Below are 8,509 nucleotides of genomic sequence, written 5' to 3'. Positions count from 1 at the left end.
AGTTAAAAAGGTCAAATATAGTTCTAAGAGTATTGAGAACCAAATGAAAATTCCTAAAGTGTTGGCAAATACAGCTGAGGTAATCTAATTCTTATGTATCAGGTGTAAAGGTTCAAATTTAACCAATAAAAATTCAGTTTAACATTAATAAATAGCAAAGTGGAAAGGAATTAATGCATGTTGTAATAACTTGTTTCAAAATCCATTATAAATAAATTTGTTTAAACTAAATAGCTAAAACAACATAGTTTATGTAGCTGACAAGTGTTGACAAAACGTTTCATGGGTGTTTAAAACAAAGATCTAGCTAAATATTAGAAAAATTGCTGAGACATTTCTAATCGGTACTTTATATTAAGATTTATAAATAACTTTGTCTCGAAAAATAAGTTCGAAACTTTCAAAAACTTCCAACAATCCTAAAATACGTTATAAAAAGATATATAAATAGCAATTTAAATAACGATTACAAAAAATTGTCAACAAAAACCTTCCACCAATAAAGACAACAAAAGTATACTGCTGTTCAAAAATCATAAATCGATTGAGAGAAACCAAATCAGAGTTGCAAACTAAAACCGAGGGGAACACATCAACAACAGGAGGAAAACAAAGACACAACAGAAACACTGAAGTGCAACAAAAACAAAGGACTATGCAACATACATATAAACAAACTATAAGTTAACAACTGCCATATACCTGACTTGGTACAGGACATCTTAAGAATTAAATGGTGAGTCAGTTGCTGAATGTAAAATGGTGACTTAGGTACATGATAAACAATTCAATATAGCTATAGAAAATAAAATCTACCAAACTGAGATGACAATACCGTTTTCTCCCTAACAAGATTAATGTACGTTGTGGCATTGTAGTTTCTCGACTGGCTTGAGGTGTTCCTATTGGCAAAAATTGCGCCCTTTACAACATACTTGTTAATGTACTGTTATGTATCATATGTTAACGGCCAAAAGCAGTGAAGACCCGTATAATTTAAATTGTATATGTAATGTGTTTGGCTATAAACTATGTGTTTGTAACAGATTTCTCAGAATCTGAGATACTCCAATATCAATCTTTTAATTAACGCAAAACCTAACTACAACTTGGAAGCTTTACTTAACACCACAAGATCAATTTTAAAACTTTGAACCTTATTTTAACAAAGAAACACAACAATTATGTAAACATGATTAACTTTGTATCAAAAGAAACACTATAACCACAATTTTATTCGTACTTCTTTTACTGACTCAGTGACTCCTAAACAACTACAACCTTTTAAATACTATAAAAGAGAACAAGCTTCAAAATTCTAGGTTTCTGAGACACCTAGTTCTGAGACACCTTTTCTAAGAGAAAGGTAATTCCTGAGACAACTAGTTCTAAAACATCTTGTCTCCGAAATACCTAGTTCCCGAGACAACTTGTTTTGAAACACCTGGTATTCGAAGCGCTGAAGTCAGCAGACTATTACAAATAAACTCATCATGGATACCAGTACTAAAAGAGTAGATCCGGTAAGGACCGATTTTGGCCTCAAATTTCAGGTTCATCTGACGAAAGATTTTGACCACTTTTTAAACCCTTAAGTGTCTATTTCATTTCAATCAATTAGGTTATATGAAAGATTTTCACTGATTTAGTCATTAAAAACGATCCGATTCAAGCTCAAATATGGAAAATCTACCAAATCTGCCGAATAATGTCACTTTTCAGATGGATTTTGTCAAAAATGAAAGTGGCCGCATCCGTGTTCATCCTCAACCTTTATATATGTTATGTAATATCATAAAATACAACTTACATTTCAATATTAAGGATGAACACGAATGCAGCCACTTTCGTTTGACACGAAAACCGTCTAAAATTTAACTAAAATGCTAGAATTGTGAAGATTTCAGTAATTTAGCATAACATTATGCAAATGTTATGGTGCTAGTACCCGCATGGTATCGCCAAAGAGAGCCCATATTTATGTAGCAGAAGCATTCTACTGTCCAATAAATAACTAAAAGTTTTAACAATTTTGTAAAACTGCTATATTTTGGGGCCAAAAAGGGGTCTTACTGGACCTACTCCTTTAGTATACTAGCTACCTGTTCGAGGGGATCCAACCATTCCCGTGGAACGTTACAGTTTCATAACAACCCAGAAGCTTGCAATAACCGTAACAACTTCTTAACCGCTTGCTCCAAACCACAAGCTTTTAACTTAATCCTTGTGGTTCATCAACTTACTTTTCAACTCAAGATTCTTCTAAAATATCTTCAAGTTTACTTGTACTTATATGTAATGTATCGATGCTTTCCTTATCAACAGCCAAATACAAATGACAAACTCGAACAAGGTATTTGTGCCTTTATATATCCAGAGCGCGGACATCAAGGTGAGGACCCTAGCAACAATGAGCAATAACGAGTTTCATAGCAACCAAGGATAAAGGGATGATTTTTGTTTACATATTGTTCAAACGTTACAATCCCTCTAACAGGTAGCTTGCAATAGTATAGTGACTTCAGATACGATCCGGTGTAGATTTTTCGATCTTTTAACTAAACTTATTCAATATTGGAGTGTGGATGTGTAGTGACTGATTGTTAGTCTAAGTCACATGATTTTTATTATTTGTTAATGGCTTTGAACTGTCTTTTGATTTACTGCGTGTATTCTGAGATTTGTACTTTGTGCCTTTTGTGTCTGTGTTTAAGGTAACCCTTTGTGGCGTTGATACTTACGTGTGACGCACAGTTCATAATTCTATTATACTGTTTTGTGTAACGTCATAAATTATTTCAGGTATTCGTTGTTAATCTTTGGTTAACATGTCGAAATGTTCTGTTATAGTATTTATGTATGTATTTCTCTGTCCTAATTATTCTTTTATTGATTTGTACTGTATTCCTGTCATATATTGTTGTCATTTTTGCGGTATATTCAACATTGATATTAAGCGCGAGTTTTGGCTTTCTTCAAAACCAAGTTCAACCCACCATTTTTTTCTGAAGTCAGGAATATGACAATTGTTATCTTATAGTTCGTTTCTATGTATTTTGCAATGTTGTTTGTTTTTGTTGAACATCAGTGTTTCTATTGTTTCGTTGTTTTCTCTTTAGGTGATGTGTTTGCTTCAGTTTAGTCTGTAACCCAAATATGTTTTCTCTCAACCTATTTGTGACTTTAAAACAGATGTATACTAATGTGCTTTGCATTGTTCAGACGAGTGAAGCACATTAAAAATAATTTTAACGGTATGTTCATGTGTCGTACCTATTCACAACTATCCAACGTAAAACATGTGTAGGGTTTAGCGCCAGGTTATTTAACCCGGCCACATTCTGTATATTGCCTTTACCTTGTCATCAGTGGTGGTGTTTTGTTACTGTTTATCATGATTGTTTTGTCGTCGTTTAAAACAGTAAACTAAAATAGTTGTTTATTTTTATGTTTCTGGTGAAGAGCTATCTCATTGGCAATCATAACATATCTTTTATCTTTATCATTATCATTATACAAAATAATCCGGATCGTATAAATGTTTGAGCTTTGTTTACTATAATTAAACGTAAACATACATTTATCAGAAAACAATAAACGGAACACAAAAGTTAAGGAAAATAACACGAAATTTCGTGCGTCCCATGTTTTTGTTCCGAATATATATTCATGAGGAAAACTCAAACCGCCCAAAAAGAAAACCAGAGATGATAAATAAGTCTGAAAAGGAATGGAGAATTAGCGTACGGTCAACTTTACTTGAGGAGGAAAAAACCTTAACAGGAGTAGTGTCGTAATAATTTCTGAATTGTTTAAAATTACTCTCATATAATGATGTTACCATATCCTTACATTTCTCCTTTTCTTCCTGAAAAGAGATGTTTAAGTGTAGGTTATTTGGTTAAGTGTATATTATAAAAAAAAAGAAGATATAAGATGTCTACATATGAACATGAAACATCCCACGTTATACTAGAAAAGAACAAATACGAACAAGGTGGGATACTTATCTTGTTTATTTATTATGATAATTGGATCCTATATATTTTTAAACTTTATAATGATCTATGCTTATTTTAACATGGGAAGGCATTATATTTGTCGATATTTCACACTGGTCGTTAGGAATTAAAAAAAATAAATACAGGATTTTAATAGATCGAAGCGTACAGAATACCTTTAAAATGTTTGACTGTTCTCGTTTCCTCCCTCGGAGTATGTACATTATATTTCCATATTTAATAAGTAAATGTGTGTTGTTTGTTAAACTATATACAATTGAAGTTTATGTAAGCTACTAAATGTATTTATTTTATTAGAATAACAATAAAAATTACGAAAATGTGTACGCATGTGTCAGACATATTGTTTTCGAAAATTAGAAAACGGCTTTGTTTACAATGCGTTATAAGGACATCGTGTTAGAATTCTGGTTAACGTTCTTAACTGTGTTTTCTAATTCGTTTGAAAGTCATTGAAATTGAATTAAGTTAACGTAGTTCGCTTTCGTTTACGCATTATCACTATGTAGACGTCAAATCAAATGAAGATAACTTAGACCGACTGACTTATGAATTGAAATAAGGTGAAATTTGAAACATAGAGTTTTATGTTGTTTTATTTCTATCTGTAATAAAATATATAATTGTAATATTTAAACACTAGTAGCAAATTGATTACAATAATGAAATAAACAATGATATACACTATATTAGTCTAAATAACAGCCCAACAATATTAGATCTGTGAATTGGTGGAAGCAAATTTGTGTTTCTCCCTAGCTGGGATGCGAACTCATGCTACTGAGATATCGTGGCACTAATTCGCCTGACACTATGCCCGTTACGCCAGACCACTCGACTAACTAGGCTAGAATTACGTAAAAATGTGATAACTAATTAAATCAATAATCACGAATTACAAAAGCATGTGATAGCTAAATAATCAAAAAACACTGACAATTAGTCGAGACCAAACAAAAACTTTTGCTTACACGATAAGTGTTGCATCAAACATGAATTTAAGGTAAAAATCTTCGTTTGCAAGCTTCAGATTGACACTTACTTTTGTTGTGACTGAATCTACATCTGTTCCTCTACGAATTAATTCACTTACAATGTCGCTGTGTCCATTGTATTCTGCGAAATGAAGTGCTAACCAGCCCTTAAAAAAATCATTATTTGGATCTTTATGCAATTAACTGAGGCCTACTTAATTGGTTTCTATGAACAATTTTAATTATGATGACGATTTTTTTAATATTTAAAAAAGTCTTTTATGGAATATGACATTTCGTAATAATTAGTTATTCTCTGATTCTCATATATGACATTTTTTTCTTACTTTTTGGCTACCCGAACTTTTACTTCTGAAAGTCATTGGTGGCAATTATTGTCAAAAAATCAATATATGACCATATAGTATATGTTTGGCCATATTCTAAGTTCTATTATTTTTTGTTTGGTTAACATTGTTTGTTTCATTTGTCTTCCAAGGTTTTAATGTGTACCAGTCACTACATTGACATTTTGTAAGCTTATAGGATGGCAAGTTCACTTAATTGCAGTTTAAACAACATACAATTATATATCAACACGTGAAAGGCAATAGTGAAATAGTGAATATTGTTTTCGACACCTTACACAACTATTGATATTTTCTTAGTACATTCGAGTTGTTTATTTATATACTTTTGTTCTGGTTTCAGAAGTACTTAAACGTTTAATTTTAATTGTTATATAGTTTTCTTCAATGTTAATCCAAAAGAAAATAGTTTTGGTCCTTACTAATTATATGAATTATCATACGTAAACACAGGATCAGGTCCGCTCCTAGATGACTTTCAGTCACAAAGGCTATCACTGGCTTCAAACTCATTGCTTCAGAAATAGCATGACAGAATTTATCTTTCTCATAGTAGATTTCCAATTTATAAAAAATACTGTACCTGTATTTAGGTCAGAAATAAGCCTATTCTTTACCATCACAGGAAGATCTGGCTGTTACGTTAAAAACCGTTTGGTTTTGATGCTTACAATACTGTAATGCTTTATATGGTTATGTTTGTGTAAGTTTTATGTGGTATTCATATTTATAATATTTTGATATAGAACATGTTTGGTTTTATTCAAAGAGTTTTTTTGTGTTAATGGAGAAATGGACCATACATTTATACTTCTGATTTATTAAAGGTTTAAATAGAATATTCAGTTCTAACTTATATCATATATTACAGTCAATGTGAAAGTGTACTTAATTTTTCTCCTTCGTGTATATGGATTTAATTTCTTCATTGACTTTACACGGCATTTAATGTTTACCTTTCTACTCACGTCTGCAGATTTTATGTTTGGATCTGCAGAGTAGTCAAGAAGAATAGTAACTACTTCCATGTGTCCATTGCTTGATGCCAAGTGTAGTGCTGTTATGCCCTGCGAAGTAATGATACAACTGGATATTTTGATTCATTTAGTTTAAGTGATAATTTTAAATCATAATCATGCTCTTGTTCTTCTCTTACCGAATAATATCAAAACGTATTACATATTTATTTCATGTAAGGTTCTAAAATCAATCTTGAAATGGTTGAGCTATTGCCAAATACCCCAATAACTTACAAAACATGTGTTAGCAAGGTTCGGAAATTAAAACCAAAACGAAAATGTTCTTGTGCTTCTTTGAAAAGGGATGTTTTACTTAAGATTTACCTCTGATTGTTTTGATAATTTTCCCTAGTACCGTTTGCCTGTTAAAGGCCATGGTGACAAATATTTCCAATACGTTTACTGATCGAATAGTTAATGTTTAGCTCTGTCCATATTGTACATTCTGAGACTGTTAAGTGTTAAATCGTTTCAAATAAACTCATCATAGATACCGGCATTGAAATTCATATTTACGCCAGACGTGAGTTTCATCTACAAAAGACTCATCAGTGAAGCTCGAATAAAAAATGTTAAAAAGGCCAAATAAAGTACGAGGTTGATGAGCATTGAGGACCAAAAGATCCTAAAAGTTTTTGCCAAGGACAATTTAGGTAATCTACATGATCAACACGACGGGTGCCACATGTGCAGCAGGATCTGCTTACTCTTCCAGGACACCTAAGATCACATCTAGTTTTTGGTGGGATTCGTGTTGCTTATACTTTAGTTTTCTATGTTTTGCCATGTGTACTATTGTTTGTCTGTTTGTCTTTTTCATTTTTAGCCATGACGTTGTCAGTTTCTTTTATTAATGAGTTTGACCATCCCTCTGGTTTATTTTATGCCTCTTCTTTTCCTGAGGTAGAAAAGTCTAGTATTTCAAAAATTCAAAGTTTTGTTAACAGTTAATATATAATTATGAATATATCAATGATAACTCAAGTCAACACAGAAGTGCTGACTACTGACCTGGCAATACAAAATACCCTCCAGGAAATAAAACTCCACCACCAGTGGCATCGACCTAGTGGTTGTAAATAAACTTATCATAGGTAACAGGATTGAAATTTATATTTACACCAGACGCGCGTGTCGTCTACAAAATACTCATCAATGACGCTCGAATAAGAAAATGTTTAAAAAAAACAAAAAAAGTACAAAGTTGAAGAGGATTAAGGACCAAAAATTCCCAAAGGTTTTGTAAAAGACAGCTGAGGCAACCATTCCTGAGGTAGAAAAGCCTTAGTATTTAGAAAATTTAAAGTTTTAGTTGATATATAATTTAGAAAATATCAATAATAACTCAAGTCAACACAGAAGTGCTGACTACTGGGCTTGTAATACCCTCGGGGAATTGAAACTCAACCAGCAGTGGCATCGATCCAGTGGTTGTAAATAAACTCATCATATATCACAGGAATGAACTTTATATTTACGCCAGACGCTCGTGTCATCTACAAAAGACTCATCAGTGACGCTCGAATCAAAGTGTTTTAAAAAGGCTAAATAAAGTACGAAGTTGAAGAGCATTGAGGACCAAAAATTCCTGAAGGTTTTGCCAAAGACAGCTAAGGTAATCTATTCCGTGTTTGTTTTAAAAATATTAATCTTATGATTAACTTTATTTTAACACGTCGTGTTACGAGGTCAAAATGTAAGTTTTGTTTATCTTTGAAATAATCGAGTTGAGCATAAATCAAATTATCACAGTTAAAAAAAGAAAGTTTATCAAATAATAATTTACTAGAGGCTCTAAAGAGCCTGTTTCGCTCACCTGTGTTTACTGGTGCTTTTGAAATCATGTAAAATAAGGTAAAAATCAAAATTTATAGTATAAAATTACTAAATGAGGAGCAGCAACCCAACAACTGGTTGTCGAATTTGTCTGAAAGTATCAGGGCAGAAATATCTAAATCTGATGAACATTGGAATGTTAGCATACAGGGTTAAAAAGTCAAAAGTATGTAAGAATAAATTTAAGAAATAGGCCGAGATTTAAACTAGTCCAAAAGTTATATATATAGAATTTATAAGAATCCAAAAATAGTTAATTCCACTACGCGATTGAATGATTTTGACGTTTG

Source organism: Mytilus galloprovincialis, chromosome 8, assembly GCF_965363235.1.
Source record: "Mytilus galloprovincialis chromosome 8, xbMytGall1.hap1.1, whole genome shotgun sequence".
Lineage (NCBI taxonomy): Eukaryota > Metazoa > Mollusca > Bivalvia > Mytilida > Mytilidae > Mytilus > Mytilus galloprovincialis.
Note: the sequence above shows the minus strand (reverse complement) of the source record.